Here is a 19,042-nt window from a genome sequence, read left to right as displayed (position 1 = left end):
GTGCGGTAAGAGCTTTACCGTGGTTTTCCGCTTCAAGATCACATTTCCTCCTTCCTCCAGTAATTTTTCTAGTTTAAAAGGATCTTGTGTTTGTTGACCTCTTGTTTCACGTCATTCGTGATCTTTTTATTTCTCTCGAGCTATGTAGTGTGTCTTCCCTCTTTGTATCTGGCTTCTTTTTCATAGTAGTCGACTCATGATAAGATGTCCTCCTTTTGTCGTGTCTTTGTTTGTAGTGGACACTTTCTTGGTGCAAGTCATCGTTTGATACTGATCTTCTGTTGCATCTTGATCTGCTCCTATTGTTGTTACGGTGTTGCTTTAACATCTCACGGTCCCCCTATGGATTTTCCCGGTGATCTTGCCCTTCTGAAATGGTTGTGTTTAGCTTCCCCAATGGCTGGGGTCAATGTTTTTGGCCCAGGGTTTGTGTTCCCTTTTAGGTCAGTTTCTATACTACTTCTGGGCTCTTCTTGGCGTCTAGACTGAGATAGTTTCTCTCGCCTCTCAAGGTTCTTTAATTTGTTTTGTTTCTGCTCCAAGGTTTGAAAAGTTGGGGGCTCAAGTATCCCCATTGGAGACTTTGTTCTTCGTTGGGTTTTTAGAGATTGCTTCTGGTGTCGCCGGCTGGTTTTCTTTGTAGTCCGAGGGCACCATTTCTACATCTTCGATCGGGTATTGGCTGACGTCCAGTAAATCTGTAATTGATGCGTCCTTTTCCTCTTCGACTTTATCTTCTGACTCAGATATCTCGCATGTTTCCTCTCGTACTGCAGAATCTTTCGTTTTGATTTTTTGCAAAATTTAGTTTCCATTTGTTGTATAGTTTCCATATTCTTACATTCCATTTGAATGTTTGTTGTTTCTTCCCTTGCTGTACCTTGGGGCTCTCCCTTGTACTTCGTTGGCTCGACCCCTTGGCCGGCTTGAATGTTGGTATGGCGTTCAGGGCGATTATAGGTAGGCTTTTTTGAATGGCTACTTCTTTTTGTGTTTTTAAAAGATTCTGAGACTTATCTATTGGTTGGTTCACTTTTGTGTCCTTTTTGTTTTCTTTTGTCAGGTCCACAGTGGAGGTCTTTATGGGTGTTTCCTTTCGCTCTTCCGCCCCCTTTTGTTTGGTCTGAGACTCTTGTTGGTCTGTCTGTATCGCCTGTGACCTGTTTTTTTTGTCGTTATCTTCGGTTTGGATTCCACACTCTTTGGTGTTCCGTTTATACACTTCTAGTGACATGAAGTAACCTTCTAGGTAGGTGATTTTCATTTGTATATAAGCCACCATAGTTATGTGGTCCTTAAGTGTATCATTTATCGACTCATACAGTTTACTGAAAGGTGCCAATGCCATGGTTACCGTGGACATTATTGGCATCAAGTCTGTTTTTTTGCTTGGTGATTCTTTGGTTGGGGATTGTTGTACAACACAGAGTCTTGTTTTTAGCCGATGTTGAATAGACTTCTACTATATGGGTTGATGTTGATTTGTCTCTTTGCCCCTTGATTTCTTGCTGGCCCAGCTTCCGTTTTGTATCCGTTACTAAGTTTTCCATGCCGCTGTCTGTTGTCGATCTGTGCAGTTTTGTTGTTGACGGGCGTTTTTTTTTTTGGGCCTCTGTCTTAGTTTGGTCACCTAGTTCATCTGGTGTTGTTTTTAAACTCTGGTTTTCTTGGTTGTTGCTCTGTGCCAGTTTAATTTGAATACTAGGTGTTCTGTCTTGCTTTTGTGTTTCTTTGGGGCACATGACTTTTTTGTAACTCCATTTTATTTGTCCCTCCACCATTATTTGGGGTTAACTGCTCCATTCGTTTTCCAAAAATGCCATCTAATTGGAGTGGTTGTATTTTGTATCTGTCTTTTCATGGGTTGTTCATTGTCTTTTGGTTTTGTTCCCTGATTTCCGCGTCCGACATTTCTGTTGGTGCTAATGTGGTTTTCAGTTGTTTGTGGAAGAAGTTGTCTAGTGGGCCAAATATAAATCCACTGGGGTTCTTCCCCTTGTTCCCTCCGGCAATGTTATCTATTGTCGGGCCCTTATCTTTATGCGGTCCCGGGATGATGTTTGTATTTATCCAGTTCGATTCGGTTTCCTTGCTTAATTTGGCTCGCTGCCTTCGGGGTTTCGGTGGTTTAGAATTGTCCTTTCTTTTTACTTGTCTTCCCTCTTTCATGCCACTTTGTTTCCATGTCACCCGTTTCCCCTTTTTTACTTTGCTTTGTTTTAGGGTTTCATTTTGTGCCACAATTTGAATTGGTGGACTATCTGTCTCATCTTCCGTGGTATATGAGGTACTAATTTCTCTGCATGAAGAGTCCGACCAGGTCGAGTCATCCAGGAGAATGTTTAGTTCAGACATAGTTAACATTGATGGATTTCAAGCACATTGCCCTGCTGATCTGAGGGTAAGAGTTCAATTATTCTTTCCCCTCTTCAACCTCTTGGGAGTCTTTATGAGGGGCCGAGTGTGGAGTGGAATAGTTGTTTCCTCCGATTGACCACTCTGTAGGGCTCTTTCCCTCGTCTTCTCATGTCTGTTGCAAGCTCGTTCCTTTGTTCGGGACGGTGGACGGGGCCTTCGTTGTGGGCGGTGCTGCCTGCCCTTCCAGCTTCATGTAGTGCAGTACCCCGGCAGCGTTACCCCAGGGGAGACCCCGTGTCCCCGCCATCCCGTGTTGGGAAGTCCCTCCCTGGCGTGCTTTTGTCCTCTTCTCCTCCCACCCTCCCCCCACTCCCTGTTCCTGCCCCGCAGACCTGCAGGAGCAAGGCGACGCTCCCCCCAGCTGGTGAGGCAGTCGGTAAGGCTGCCGGAGGTGGTTCTGCGCCCGGGGGCACTAGGGACTCGACATCAGCAAAGGAAGACAAGGTAGGAGTGGCTGATGCCGATCCCAGCCCCGACAAGTCCTTGACTATTTCGAATGTGAACCTGGTCACATTAACACATCCGTGTGTGTGGTCTTGTTTTTGATGCATACTTTGTAGGTTAGAACTTATCATTGTTTGTGTAATAAGCTCTTGCCTTAGACGACCGCTCCTCAGCCTGCTCTGTGAGTCGGCCTCTGGCTGTAGCTGAAGTTCAGACCGGGGAGTGGCTGCCCCTGCCGCCATTACTGCGAAGACTGCTCCAACTGCAGAAACTCTGCAGCAACTGCCAAGTGGGTCGAGTGGGGCAAAGGCAAAGTCCCTGCAGTCCCCACCTAACCTACTTTGCTTTAACACTCCCAAGAAAGCCTCACTATATTAATGTGAGGTTGCTCTGTCTCCCCCTCCCCCACACAACACCGAAGTTGTTTGGATTTTTCGGTGCGGTGCAGTTTGGGTGGGGATTGTGGATTGGGGTTTTAATCGTTGGCTGGGTTTGCGACCTGGCTGAAGCTAGCTGACCCGAGCCAAAAGAACAAAAGAACGGCTGGCCATAGACCACCGCCACTCACCAGCACTTCTCCCAGCAATATGAGCCTGGGCTGGGACTCTGCGGATAAAGCAGGTTGCAGAGGTCCCCACCCACTCCGCCCCCCCCCCCCCACCCCCGGTCTGCTCCCCGGGTCCGCCGCTCCACGAGCACGAGAACAATCCAAATCCGAGCTCCGTTTTGCTCCGTTCCGCTTGGCGTACTCGGCTCACAGCGTTCTAAGGAAAGGGTCTTTGGACGCCAGATGGACACGTCTCCGCAACGCAGTGTCAAGCCGCACCTCAGGATCAATCAGGCGTCAAGAGGCCGCTTCCGACAAGTGCTTTAGCTGCAGAATTGCCCACCTCACATTTTAATTTACATGAATCGCAGCTAGTAGCCAATTGAAGCTGGTTGCCCCCTTTAAAAGATTTGAGGGATGGAGGGGTGGCAGGAGAGTGGAGGTGTGTGGGGGGGGGGGGGAAATCGGGAGTTGGAGAGAGGGAAGACGCCCGTCAAGGAGGAGGTTGGGCTGAGAGCCCGGGGCCACGATAGTGCCATTGTGATAGATATAATGGTGCATTTGGAAGATGCAAAGTGAGCCAAGAGCACTTCCCATCTGGTGCCATCAATAATGGGTGAGGAGGAAAAAGGGGAGAGGACAGCAACCATATGGGAGTCCATAAGTCAGAAGAAGGAACAGCAAGGAGAATGTCAGTGATAGTCTGTCTGGAGGAAGCATTGCTGTAGGTGTCTGTGATGGACAGTCCAGGGTTGGAACTCAGATTCCCTTTATAAGTTTCTTGATTTCAGACTTTGAGAGAGAGAGGGAGGATAGGTGATTGATAAGCAGTTAGAATAGATAGGAGAGACGGAGAGCACCATGGGAGCAGAGAAATCAGAGGATAGCAGGGGAGAGTGTTAGAAGCACTATGCAACAATAGAATCTCACCAGGCGGCCAAGCAGACAAAAATCAATGAGCATGCTGCAGATGCTCAGGTTATTAACAGATTGGAAAGCACACCTAAATTACAATTTTGCCAGAACGCACTAAAAAGCAGTACAAAAGAGGTGGATGCACAATTGGACTTCTGTTCTGTGGGATGGGGTGGGGGGCGGGGCACAGCTATCTGCTAGCATATGACTCTGGTCTGACTTCCCTTCTTGCATGCGTCTATGGCAGCACGGCTCAGGGCACAACAGAATTGGCGTTGACCAGAATTTCTGTAAATTTGTCAGGATCAAAGAAGGTTATTGTGGTCTCAGATGTGAGAGCTTTGTCAATTCTGGTGAATGCAGTGTCCTCCGGCTCTGCCCATTACCAGCAGCAATCTTTCTTTGTGAGGTGCTGCAGAGGCTCCGAAATGGTAGCTAGGTTTCGGGTCCAGAGGAATCAGCAACATTACGTTAACCTAGAAAGGAAGCGATGGATGGAACGTTGCATGTATATCTTATCTTCTGTGGATCAGCTGATATCCCCTTCAGCTTGGAAGATGTAGCTGAAAAGCAACCTGAATTTCAGGAATTTGCATTTCTCTCAGTACAGAGTGAGACCAACATATTGTAGTTTGTTAAGTATGTGGTCGACGTTTCAGGTGATCAGCTTTGCTGTAAATACCAAAATATTGTCACTGATATTCAGGACACCTGGAATGCCTGCCAGGGTGCTTCTAATGAGGTGCTGAAGTTCTTCTGGGCAGAAGAGATGCTGAAACAGTTTCTTGTACCGGTACAGGCCACATTGAAGGATGAATATGGTGATGTAACTGGATTCAGGGAGGATCATGATCTGTCAACAACAAGCTTTGGAAATACTGATGCACCCTTTGTGGCGGGTCAGAAGGAGGACATACATATTTATAGGGGTTTTTATTTAAGAAAAGGTGCAACCTCCCCTCTTTCCTGGGCTATGGGTATTCCTTGCCTAACTAGTGTGCTAGTCAGTCGTGTGCATGTGCGTGAGTCCCAAATCAGACTCAGTCAGCAGTTCACAACTACCCTATCACTATAATAACAATGAAAGTACACGAGAAGGACTCCCTTCTTCTGTAGTGTGGGTCTTGCCAAGTTCATAATACGGTACACGTAGAAATCCACGCTACCACTCAATCTCTCCAGTTAATCTACTGGACTCTCCCAGAGGATTCTGTTCCAACAATTATCCTTTTTTTCTCATCAGCTCTTTCAATATCGCTCTGTTCTTACTACAGTCTGCCTTGTCTTTCTCTTGTGTAATGCAAACAGTAAAGTTCCAACACTCTCTCACTCTTATTCCTCCTCCTAGATTGGAACGTTTGTTCCAGTCATTTTTGTCACTCTTTGTTGGTACTTCCTCCATTTCATCTTGACCGACGAGTAGGAGGGTTTGGATAAGGATTATCCTCTCTTAGCATTTGAAACGCTTGCTGTGGACTATAACAAATTAGCGAGTCCCAATCCCGTTTATTATTTTCTCTCTGTACCTTTAGCACTTTAATGCATGGAGGCCAGTAAGTGTGCCCAAATGATGCTCATTATTCTGCCTCAGTATCTTAACACTTAAGATGTACGCAGAAGAGTACAAGTGTCCCACTAATGTTTTTTATTCTCTTTCGTTCCCCACCAGGGTCTCCCGTTTGCTCCCTCACATCTGGTTTTACAGGGCAACGTCATTGGGGTCCTGCGTGGACAGGGGATTTGTTCTTCTTGTGTCGGGATGGCTTCTCGCTTCGGTAACCAGCTAGCTCATTGCTCGGCTACTCCTTCGATCTCCTTCCCTTATGTGGCATCAGCATTGTTAAGGGGCCAATGGGTCCAGCACGTCTCTCTAGGTCTTGGGAGCATAGCTCAGGGGCAACATGTTCGTCTTGGAAATAAGATGACACGGATCACCACAGGTTCGATCCACGAGTCCACGCTGGGTATTAATTGCGTTATAAATAACCTATCATATCACTAGCGGTCAAACCACCACTTTTCGCAAATCAGCGCGTCAGTGTCCTGCTTCAGTTTTTTCAGCTTCCCTGCATGCCTTCCCCCACTCTGCAGCATGGCGTTTCTTCCCCAAAGCGGTGCTTTGGGATCTTCTCTTCAGGACCTCATCAGCTGGGCAGCATCAGCCTATTGAAACTTTGCAGTCCTTCTCACTCTGACAGTGCCTCACTTCTTGCTTTAATGAAGTCTTGTTCAGGCTTCCCCGAGCATTGGTACAAGTCCATCGTCTCTTTCACTTGTTCACTCCTTATGACTCGAGTGATCTTCATCCCAGTTCCTCTTCTAGATCTTGAAGGGGGGCTTGGTTGACAGTAACAAACTTGAGCTCGTGCTTCCTGTCTTTCTTTACCAGATCTTAAGGAGAAAGTATCTTCCCTATATGAGGTCACGCTTGCCTATAGCCCTCGGGAGGGTGTTACGTAGCGGGCTCTCCTCCCTAGCCTCACAAGGACAAGCTCCCCCTTGGGGAGAAGTGACAGAATCCTCGGATTCCTCACACTTGCATGTCAGAGAGAGATTACATCATCTATTGTCGGAGTAAGATGGCATTCTTGCTTAATGGCATTATTGGGAAGGCACACATTGACGCAGATTCTCAATGCTCCCGGTTCCTTTGGCTTTGTCGCATTGACTATGGGGATTTGGGGGTGAAATCCCATTTGTTTGTTTATTTATTTCTAATGCGCTCCAGACACATGGGTAGAAGGGCGCAACAGGTAGGATAATGCAAAACAACAGAGTTACAAATTATACAAAATACAGTCAAATTATCCAGATTATACAAGATACAGTAGTAATATACAATTTATACAAGACTGGCGTCGTAAAAGTCAGTGGATTACATGGAAGAAAAGGTGTGGGTAGCATATCATAATTCAGCAGGGAAAAGGGACCAATGTTGTGTCTGGGAATAACGTGGTCGTTGGTGGGGCCTTCAAGTTTCTCAATGCAATCTTCTGCTTCTAGTATGAGGAGCTCTTGTTCCTTAAGTGGAACGGGATTCTTCAGAGTTTGACTGCGATGGGTTGAATTGTCTTATCGATGGGCAGTATGCCGACACATCTTCTGCTTGAACACCATAACCAAAGTTCACTTTGTGCAGCTCTTCAGCTACATCACAGCATAGCAAGTTTCTTCACTAATGTCAGTAACAGAAACTTGCTTTCATGTTGTGGTCACTCGCAGTGGTATTGGTTTCGATCCCCCAAATGTGTAAAGTTCTGGTCGTGTGGAAAAGAGAAGATACTCCTTTTCTACGGCCAAAGTGGGAGGACACCTCAACGTTTACATAGGCCCTTGTATTTATGAGAATGACGGCGGCGACTACATTTGAGGTTCTCACCATGCACCTGTGCCATCTATGCCTTTCCTTCCAACACCTAGGACGCAGGGTATGAAAAATATTTCTCCATTCTCTTCCGATTCAAGGGTTACATGAGCATCTAGAGATTGTTCTACCTGCGCTACCCTAAGTGTTCGCTTTGCTCCTCATTAAAGGAAATGGAGCTCTGTATACGCATAAAACTTGGTGCAACTGCAGCAGCCGGAGTTTATCCTTTGACCAGGCATGGACCTGCAAGAGGGAATGCGTTCCACAGTATGTGTAGCATCATTCTGTCTCAGGTGGTTTGTCAGCCCGTTTGGTGCTCGATTTAGATATTGATCATGCGTCTTCTATTTTGATTATTTGCAGGGTTAGTTTTATTGGGCCAGATTTCGGCCAATTTGTGCAACCTTTCCAATGCTAGGATGCAGGTCGAACAAATTCCTGCATCCCTTAGAATTTGTTTCCGTAATTTAGTTTGTAGCAGCGTTTAATTAGTTTCTACCGTAAGTGCATGCAAACAATAGCTGGCACAGGTGTGCATGGAAGATGTTTGCATCTTTTTTCTGCCTAGCAACTCTCAATAAAAGCCTTACATATTCAGGATTGACATTGGGGTAAAATAGTTTAGGAGAGTTTCTGGGTCTGGAGTCTGACAAACTCCATAGGCATCACCTTTTACATTGTGACACAGCACCTTCAGTGCAGTGCCTCAGAAAAGTCCTTTGGATTTCTCAGAAGGTTTAAATACCTTCTCTTTAACTACTGTTCCCAAGAGTAGTAAAGTGAAATGGACTTTACTTACCTGTCTTTCCTATGTAGGTCCAGTACACCCCATCTTATGTGGAAGTACTGGGGGGGGGTTACATTTGTAGCCCCTGTTCCTACTTACACATGCAAAAAAATGTATGTTACCCTCACTACAATTAATGGCTGGTGGCAGTGGTTTAAATGTTCCTACCATTGTGCGTTTTACGGCAGGCTGAATCCTTAGCTGCAGTATTGCACCCATGGGTGCCCATTTTTTCAAAATGGCCTGTTCTTTTTTCGCCATTTCTTGCTTGGGATGTCTTTCTTGGGTTTTACTGCTGCGCGCCAAACCAGGTTTAATCCTTTTGTTCGTTTTGCCTTTGGCGGGATTCAATGCTGAAGTCTGCGTCGGCTCCAGAGAATCTGGTAGGGCAGGAAGCGAAGGACGTGTCCAAAACTCCCTGTCCTTAGTCTCCTCGGTTACCTGAATGCACCCAGTGCGGAGGACAGCCACCCTGCTGTGTGAGTGACAGCTAGGCTAGAATGAATGGGAGAAACCTGCATAAAATGCGAGGTCTCTTGAACAGAAAGCAGAGTCGACCACTGGAAGAAACCTCTGATGAAGGAAACTGGAAGAGAAGCTTGCTGTGCCCTCCTGGACCCTTGAAGTGCCTGGTGAAGCCCTGCTGCAGTGCTGAAGTTCCAATTTCGTATCGACTAGAGAAGCCCGGAACGGACAAACTTCTTCCCTTGGGTTGGTGGGACCAACTGACCCCAACACCAACTTTGCTGGAACCCCTCTGCCTGCTTGCTTTACTTCCTAGCTGTTGCTGGAATGGAATGCCAGGGGTCAGCAACACCAGAAACGAGTGCATTGTCTTTAAGCCGGACCCGAGCTCCAGGAAGATGCTCCGGAAACAGGATGACCCAAGCCTGAGCCACCTCAACAGAGTGCTGGACCCTAGAAGCAAGATGAGCCCTCCAAGTGTGCAAGAACCGCAGTGATGCTATTGACCGAAAGCTGAAACCGCGAAGTGCTGCCAAATTGGAAAGAGTCCATTGCCGTCGACCTTCGAACTGCGGTGCAGCAGTCCTCCAGATGTCCTCCTCTTGTCCCCACCACTGAGGCCCAGGAACCTAGGACTGTAAACTAAACAAACGCTAGCTGGATCCTCTTCTTCCAACCTGAAGGTACCGTCTTGACTAAAGAGGTAATTACCTTTTTGGTCTGTAGCTTGTTAGTTCTCACTGGAGACTTACAGTAGCTGCTTTTTCTGCAGAGTTGCATGCAGCTTTGCCCTTCACAAGCCTAACAGCAAGTGGCCCTACAGCGATTCTTCTACAAACTCTCTAAATAAATTGTGCAAGACTTTTGTGCCATCTGAAGAAGTGCCACATCTCCCTAGACATTGTTGAATTGACTTTGGCTGCCCTGGCTCCCTGCAGACTCTTCTGACCCATTGACTTTGGTTTTAACTATGCCCCATAGGTGGTACAAAGGTTTAAAAATTGTATTGCTAGAAAAGGTCTAACCTAGACTTCATTGGAAGGATTGCAAAGTATTCAGTCTGAGAACCTGTTAACCTTTTACCTTCCCTAACCATTTCCTTTGCCACAACCTCAGTATTGCAAGAAGTGTACAAAGTGATATATCAATGGGCCTCATTACGACCCTGGCGCTAATGGTTTAACGGCGCCGTAAAGAGCGTCGGCGCCGTTAAACTATTAGCGCCTGATTACAAGGTCCCTTAGCGGGTTAGAGGCTTGAACGCCTGTTTGGCGTTAAAATCCAACCCGCTAAGGGACCTTGGAGCCAATTACGGCAACCGTAATTTACGGTGCCGTAATTAGTGCCTTCCCCATCCCCATTATGCCCTATGGGGCAAAATGGGAATGGGGAAGGGCAGATGGTGAATGGGAAATTACCCCCCCCCGCCAACCTTGTGATGGGGCGGTAATTCCGCCATCCACCATGCCGGAGAGCGGCACGGACCATGGTGCCAATAGCACCATGGTCCAGCGCCTGGGTCATAATGAGGCCCAATGTCCTAGTAATTGAAGTCACCTCAGGGTGTGGGAAGTGTGAGTGACATAACAAAAGGGTATCTACTTGCTTATCTAAAATATGAGGAAGTGTTGTGAAGCGTACTTTCATTGTTGCATATTGCCCTTTCTAAAGAAGGCTTATTTAAAACCAACCTTTAAATAAATAATTCTTTTACTTGAAAACCCTGAGTATAAGTCTTATTTGAATACTTGTTATTGTGAATCTCTAGGTCACATCTCTACAGCTCACATTTACCCCTCTTGAGACAAGTGTGACTGCTCAGGCACTCTACCAACTTGTGTAGTACAGACCTATCCCAATAGGTGGGTTAACTATTACCAAGAGGACAAGGCTGGTGCAGTCTCACAGGGTTATTACATACAATTTTGCCTAACATGGCCCATCTAAACTCTACTTTCTCCTCTAACTTTGTGTTACGCGGATGACACCTAGCTCTCTATCAGGCTCTCCTCAGCCTCCTCTTCTCTCTTGCTCATCCCTAACGGTCTATCCCAGATTCAGGATTGGGGAGCCTCCAATGATCTCTGCCTTAATGCCAGTAATATGGAGATCCTTCTCATTGGGACCCCTGCTCTCGCTCCCCCCCCGCTCACTCTTGACGCCCTCCATGGGCCCTCTTCCTTAGCCTTCCTGTGAGGCAAAATACCTTGGTGTCATCTCTGACTCTACGACTCCACTCTCTCCTAACATCTCGAACCTCAGCAAGAAGTCCCACTACCTGCTGCACCTCCTCAGAGGTATTCTTCGTTTTCTCAGTTTCCCCCAGAAGCTCACTGTCTCCAGAGCCCTGGTTCTCTCTAGGCTGGACTACTGCAACAGCCTCTTTCTCAATCTGCCTTCCTCTACAACTAATTCAAAACAGGACTGCAAGACGTATCCTTGGCCTCACGCCCAGGGACTGTATCGCTGTCCAGTCATTTGGTCGAAAATAAAAGATCGAATGACCATTTGGTCGGGAAAAAAAAAAAACCACCATTTTTTCGACCATTTGGCATTCGACCAAATGGCATTCGACCAAATGGCATTCGACCAAATGGCATTCGATCATTTGGTTTTCGACCAAATGACTGGTAACCGACTGCATCTCTCCAGCCAGCATTGAAATCTCTCCACTGGATCCCTGTGGCTGCAAGGATCAGGTTTAAGACCCTCGGCATAGTCAAGGCTTTCTGGGGTCGGGGCTGCACTACATCAAACTCTCTCTTCCAAAAAAACCTTCCTTCTCAAGCCCTTCGCTCAACTACCGACAAACTCTCTGGGGGTCAGGCGCTTAGAGAGTGGGGAGTAGATCTCTCTACTTCAGGTGCCCCCCTTTGGAATGGTCTCCCTGCCCCTCCCAAACATGAACCCGACCACAAAGAGTACCTGAAGCAGCTCAAGACCTTCCTATTCTCCTCCACTTTCTCTCTCTCCCTCCCTCCCCTGCTGAGCTACCGTCTGCCACACTGTTAGGAATAAGGGCTGGAGTCGGAAAGGAGTGCTCAAGGGCATTTAGTTGCAGGCTGAATGGTGGAATGGCCGAGAAACTACAATTCACATCAGCCTTGAGAAAACGTGTAGTTTTCGGACGCGCACGCGTTGTCAGCTGTTGCTAATTGTGAACAGTTTATGAGCGAGAAACGGCACGCATCAGGTGTGGCTTATTGACTTTTGTGGTGGGTGCGGAGATGGAGCAGGAAGGAGGGGTTCGTTCGAGGTACTGCTTTCTTGACTAATGAGCCCTTCGGTGCACGCACGGAGGCTGCAGAGGAAGCAGAGACCGAGCGTGTTGACTGCTGGAACTCTTCTCGTCCGGGAAGTCCAGCGGGGCTTCTCGGACTTCAGATAAGTGTTGGGGAATTTCAGGGGCGGGATTGTTTGCTTCTGCATCGGCTATACGGACAATGCCAAACACAACTTCCCTGCTATGCTGATGGTGTTTAAATGCGCAAACAAATTATACCAGGAGGCGGGAGCATACTGTCAGTTTCATGTTTTCAGTGCATTCAGACGGCATCAAGTACGCCGCTTCCAACTAAATTACGTAATTTTGGAATACATGCCGTTTTCATGAAAGGGTCAACTCATACGGCCAAAACTAGTTAGAAATCATTTTCTGGTGTGTGTCATATATGCTGCTAATGCTTGCCCAATAGGCCATGGGTCTGTGTCTATCATATATGGGTAAGATCCCATTGTATGTGTACATCATGCTTTGCTAATGCGTTTTATATATTGGGTTATAAACCTAGCACACGTATCAAGGTGTGTAAGTGTGTTACATTCAAGATAAGCAGGGAGTAGGTATGTGCAAGTACTGTTTAGGGTTAGTAAAAGTTCTTGAGTATCACTAAATGCTACATGTTGTGCATGGTATAGGTAGGGAGGATTTTTCCCTGTGCTTCCCCATGTCCCATCCAACTTAGGTGTTACCTAACCCTCTATCCGGTGTTCCTTATTCCCCACCCTATCCACAACCTCTCCCTAACTCTTCCCCCCATTGGCTGCCACGTGGCGTCCTGTATGTATACATATCAGGCGCCTGTGCCAACCACGGTGGGAGGGTCGAATTCATTCGGCTTCTGTGGTTCGGGGAAGAGTGTTGAGCTTTCTTCCCTTTTGTGCGATTGACACGCACCGACTGGTTGCCTGGCTACCGTCTGAGCCTAACGGGTACCAGGCTCCTCCATAATCAGTCTCCCCTGCACTGCCTCAGGCACTGTGCACTTAGAGGCTGTAACTTTAACTTCTACAGTCCCCTGCATCCCTGCACTTAGTTTCGTTTATTTTAGTTTGTTTGCTTGTATAGCGTGCTGAACCCAGGGGTAGCTAGGCGCTTGGTCTCGTGTGACGGTTACATACATGTACAGTTACATAAATACATAGGTTTACAGTTGCTTAATATACAGTATACATGAGAGTACACGTATGGTCTGTGTTGTTGGTTACAGACATGATAAAGATGCAGTGTTAGGTCATTTACAAGATTAAATAGCAGGAACATTGAAGGTGCAGGCTGGGAGTTGAATTATCTACAGGTATATACAAGTAGGGGTTGAGGAACGAGTATAAGATCATGTGGGAGGGGTAGAGGAGAAGAGCCATGCTTTGACTTTGAAGCGGAAGGCAAGGAAGGAGTGTTCATCTCTCAGTGATGGGGGCATAGAGTTCCATTTTTTTGCTGCCAAGACTGGGAAACTGGTGCCGCCTGATTTCTGGAGTCTGTATTTGGGACTTACCAATGCCGCGCTGCCCTGGATGCGCTTGCTCAAGAGCATTGCTTCCCTGATCATACTTCGCACTCCCCATCACTCCCCCTGCACTTTTGCGCTGTCACACTTGCACAATCTGAATGTCACAAGGCCTAGTAAGATAGTTTGTATTGTCCTCCCTCCGTCTTCCTTGTCTTGTCGTGCCTAGAAACACTTGTGTACAGGCACATTATAAACGATATATTATACAGGGTCCCTGCAGTCAGTGGTGCAACACCACTGAGCTTATCAAGCTATAGCCCCACCCCTGAAATTTCAGGCAATGTTGACTCGACCTGGCTGACCTACAGAGCTGTGGCTGGACAGAAAAGGACACAGACATTAAACAGCACCTGGGCTTCTCTTAACAAAGGCCCGGCAATTAAAGCATTCATGGTTAGCACCTGCATTCATATGCATACTTGTTTAGGCAATTGAAATCGTAATGTGGGGTTAGTACCTGCATGCCAGGGGAATGATTGGAATTGGGGATGATGGGGCAGGAGACCGCTCATTCTTACAGCAGTCCTTAAGTGTGTGGTTTCAGATGTGAAGGATAGAATGAACTGCTTGAAATATTGAAGCTGCACTAAACTAGTCTCATTAGCATATTTAGGGACAGAAAGGGGAAGGTGTGAGGAGATCAGAACATCCAGAGTGTGCCATGCAGAGTGAGTCGGGCCAGAGGGGAGAATAGTGAGTGAGAGAGAGTCGCAGAGGTCACGAAAGAAAAGTCTGATCTATGAAAGTATCGTCAAAACAGGTTCACCCTTGTTCCTCCAAAACCATCAAGGATCACATTGACACCCTAGCTGACTTCTGCAACCACTCCTTCACCACAGGTGTCTTCCCACCCCCCCCCTGAAGCACTCCCTTGTGCACCCTCTTCCTGATGCGGATAGACACGAAACACAAGAGGTAATAACCTTTAAACCACGGAGGCGGACCACAGCCCCCGAAGAATCCAACCACCCAGGATCAACCTGATGTAATAGAGATAAGCTGTCATTTAGGACCGCCCCCCCTCCCCCAACACCCATCAGCCTAGAAAAAGACCTGTTAGGTCGAAACATGTGTCGGCACCGCTTGTTTTTCCATCAATGGATGAATCCAAGGAAATAATAAAAATTTGGAAATAATGATAACAAGCAGCTTTGTGGAAGTTACATTTTTCATTCGCAATGAAGCAATGGGTTAAATCCCAGCCTAGCTAACAGCACACGCGCCAACTGAGTGGCAGCTTTAACAATCCTCGCTTGATAAACGCAACAGGCACCACGAGCACGGGCCTTGTTTCAAGCTCCCACCAACCGGCTGCTAGTGCACTGATAACAGAGATGGAGGGCGCGGCAACCCATGGTACCTGGTGCTCGCAACGCAAGTCCTTCACCACTGGTGTCTTCCCATCCCCCCTGAAGCACTCCCTTGTGCACCCTCTTCTTAGGAAACCCTCTGCCGAGCCCTCCTGCCGGGCTAACTATCGCCCAATCTCCATCACTCCCTTCCTGGGCAAGCTTCTGGAGAAACTGGCCATCTCCCAGTTTAATCTCCACACTGAATCAGTTGGTTGTCTTCATGACCATCAGTCTGGCTTCAGAGCTGCCAGAAGCACGGAAACTGCTCTCCTGAACATCTGTGAAGACCTGCTCTCCAACCTGGACTCCAACACCCCGTGTCCTCATCTTACTTGATCTCTCTTCTGCCTTTGACACTGTCAACCATGCCATCTTGCTTAATCGTCTCAGTGATAACCTAGGTATCACCGGTCAGGCCCTGGCATAGCGGACTTCGTTCCTCTCCCAGGTCCAACTTGGGGCCTTCCTCTCTGCTATCTTTCTCTACATGTGGTGTCCCCCAGGGGTCGAACATCTCTCCCTGGCTGTTCAACCAATACCTGGCACTCCTTGCCCACCGCATTGCCGCTCTCTGCCCCAACTTTCAGTGCTATGCGGATGACAATCAGCTCATTTTCAGGCTCTCTTCGGCCACCTCTTCTCCGTCCCTCATATCTGACTGTCTGCTCTCCAAGAGTTGTGTGCCCCCATTGACCTCTGCTTTAATGCCAGTAAGACTGAGATGCTCCTCATCAGCACACCCACGCCCCCCCTTTCCTATAGCCCTCTGGCCGGCCTCTCTTGGCCCGCCTCCGGCTCCCACCCTGCAAGGCTAAAAACCACAGGGTCATCTTAGACTCCACACTCTCTTTCACTCCTCACATCTCTGGCGTCTCTAAGAAGTCACACTACCAGCTGCACCTCCTCAGAGATATTCTTCCCTTCCTCTCCTTCCCCCAGAAGCTCACTGTCTCCAGAGCTCTGGTTCTCGCTAGGCTGGACTATTGCAACAACCTCTTTCTAAATCTGCCTGCTTCTACTCTACGCCCTCTGCAACTCATCCAGAACAGGACTTCGAGACTTATCCTCGGCCTCAAGTCCAGGGATCGTATCTCTCCAGGACTGAAATCTCTGCCTTGGCTGCCAGTGGCTGCAAGGATTAAGTTCAACACCCTCTGCATAGTCCACAAGGCCTTCTGGGGCCTGGGGTCTCAATACCTTCAACTATCTCTTCCTAAATATCTTCCCTCTCAAGCTCTTAGCTCAGCCACCTCCAATTCCCTCAGGGTCAGCCACTTCTCCAAGCAACGAGTTGGTGGTAGATCTCTCTCTTCGGCTGGTGACTCCCTCTGGAACAGCCTCCCTGAAACTCGAGGAGAACCATCTTCAGTTCGGAAGCACTTTAAAACCTTCCTCTTTGATTCTGCTTTCTCTCCCCTGCTGAAGTCCTGGCTGATACTGAGACTGCACTGGTTACCTGGCCACCCATCTGATCTCGTGCCTAAGCCCTGACAGTTGCACACTTGCACTGCCTCCCTGGCATCCCCTGCATCTGGGAACTGTTTTCTGTATCCCTACAGTCCCCCCAAACAGCACTTATGTCTGCACTCACACTGCACTTGCCACCAGCTGGCCGGTCTATTTAGACTGTTATTTATTATTCCCATGAACTGCACTTTCCCCTCCCCCTACACCCCGCAGTTTTCTCTTTCCCCCTTCCCCTGCACTTGTGCGATCTGAATGACACCTGGCCTAGTAAGATAGTTGTTGTCTTCCTTCTGTTCCCGCACCCTTACCTTGTTGCGCCTTGAAACACTTGTGCATAGGCGCATTATAAATGCCATATCATATGGCAAGAAGTTAGATGCCAGGGTTAGCCCCCCTGCTGTTAGCCTAGTTGCACCCTTGGAGGGAGCGGATGTGCGTACTTATGTTTTGTTAAGCAGAAAGGTGAGGGAAGCCTTTCCTGAAACTTGCGGCGTTAAGGTTTACTGTGTTCGTGCAGAAATGAGTGTCTATATGTACTATGTAATGTGTGTGTATGGAGTGCATGATGAATGGGGGACTGGGTGCGCATGTGAACTTACGAGTGCCTGCCCAGTTTCTGAAGTGGCCCCTCACATCACCAGTTAGTCCCCCCCACCCCTCTAATATTTAGGTTTCATTGCGCCCCTGGCTGCAATAGGCTTAGATACGCAAAATGACTACTCTATTCATGGTATATTGCACTTACACTTCAGTAAACTTAATGCACATGTAAAATTACAGAGCAAAAAAAAAAAAAAAGAGAAGAAGAGGGGAGGGGTTTGCTGGAAGGTTTAGAATGATTCTTAACCTCTGACATTCCTCAGGGCAACCAAAAACATTGTGTTGAAGGTTGCCCGGAGCAATGGCAGTGGTTCTGATTCATTGGAAACCTTCCACCCATCACTTTTTTGGTTTTAACGTGTACAATTTACAGCAAAAACGTGTACATAAGTTTAAACACACTCACAGAACGTGTATCTGGCATCCATTCACCTTACATATAACATCAGCTGCAATGTAGTGCCGTAGAGGGTTACAGAATGCCTGCAAAAAAAACAGCAATATCACTATAAATAATTATTTATATTTGTAAAGCGCAAAAGCAGCCCAAAGGCGTGGAGGCGTTGGATATATAAATAGACTCCTCCCGTAGCTACCAAAACCACATTAAAATGGCATCCATATTTGCGACCCGAGGAAAAGGAGAACTCACCCTTGAGCTCGGTTCTGTAAACAAATGAAGCGATTTGCTTCCTGCACGTGTCCGTTTTCTTTCTGGGACAGCCCATCAGGGCCGCTGGAGACAACGATTTCCAACTAGAGAAATAATTCGGCAGAAGTCTGGACCTAAAACACGTGATGGTACGTATTGGGCTCATATTTACGCCCATCATGGGGAAAACGTACTCTATCACGTGATCACGCACGGAAGTCAGAATGTTGCCGGTGTTTTATGCATATGCATGGTAACTAAGCAACAGTGGATTTCTGTTTAGCCCCTCAGTTGCCTACTGATAGACTTACAACGCGCCTTAGTGTCAAGTCTCTCAATCCATTCTTAAATGCGTGTTTTAACAATAACAGTACCGTGTATGTTATCTTAGACGTTGCTCATATAGTCATAGTGACTAATATATTTACATTTACCTTGCGTCCTTTGTAAATGAGATTTGAGCGCACCACAATCTGTGTGCAAACTTCGCAAACAGACGTTTTTGGTTGTTTTTATTGTACCCAGTCTCAGGCATACATGCCAACCCTCCCAATTTAGGCGGGAGACTCCCGACTTTTCAGTAAAAAAATTGTATCTATTTAATTTTTCACGTTTTCCCGCCTGTAACCGTTTTAGCCCCAATGTATTCCTATGGGGAAATTTACATCTCCCGATTTCCCTGACAAAATCTCCCTACCAGGTGCGTCAGAATGTTGCATGTGGCATCCCATCTTAGTAAAAAAAAAAAATACAGAATTGCTGAACAGCAGCAGAATAACAAAACTCATATCATAGCTCTCAACTCACACGCTTTTGGCGGGTGTCACCGCCTTTTAAAGGGCTGACTCACCCGCCAAGCCTCATGCACGTCTCACCCACCAAAAACAAAATCGGGTGGTTTCACCCGCCTTTGCAACACAAATAGTTGAGAGCTATGCATCCTTGCTGTTGACATCAGAACGCGCCTTTGAAGTACTGTTTAGTTAGAATCCTTATATTTTATGCCATTGAAGACACACACGGCCTCTTACAAATCATTCAAATCAATGATTTCTCATCATGGCACTAAAGATGTACCTTCTTCCATTTTGTTTTATGTTTACTGTAAACAAGTCCTTCACTCCAAATGACAACAGGTCATCACATTGGTCAATAGTTGAGAGACCTAGAATGCTTTATCTCCAGGACCCATAATGCTTTATCTCAAGAATGTTTCAATAGTCATTGCCAAATTC

At 47.1% G+C, this 19,042-nt stretch overlaps 1 protein-coding gene across 2 annotated transcripts in view; it reads right to left on the bottom strand.

Annotated features, from left to right (window-relative positions):
* The window catches only part of MAD2L2 (mitotic arrest deficient 2 like 2), a 164,558-nt gene extending 146,608 nt beyond the window's left edge, over positions 1–17,950 (bottom strand). For both annotated transcript variants that reach the window (XR_011268552.1, XM_069609919.1), the window contains exons 1-2: positions 17,808–17,950; positions 17,562–17,638 (exon numbers count right to left, since the gene is read on the bottom strand). The gene's annotated coding sequence lies outside the window, so the exon portion shown is untranslated. The remainder of the gene's footprint in view (positions 1–17,561; positions 17,639–17,807) is intronic.
* Positions 17,951–19,042: the final 1,092 nt, after the last annotated feature.

Source organism: Ambystoma mexicanum, chromosome 8, assembly GCF_040938575.1.
Source record: "Ambystoma mexicanum isolate Mex_15411 chromosome 8, UKY_AmexF1_1, whole genome shotgun sequence".
Classification (NCBI taxonomy): domain Eukaryota; kingdom Metazoa; phylum Chordata; class Amphibia; order Caudata; family Ambystomatidae; genus Ambystoma; species Ambystoma mexicanum.
This window is presented reverse-complemented; position numbering and strand designations above follow the sequence as displayed.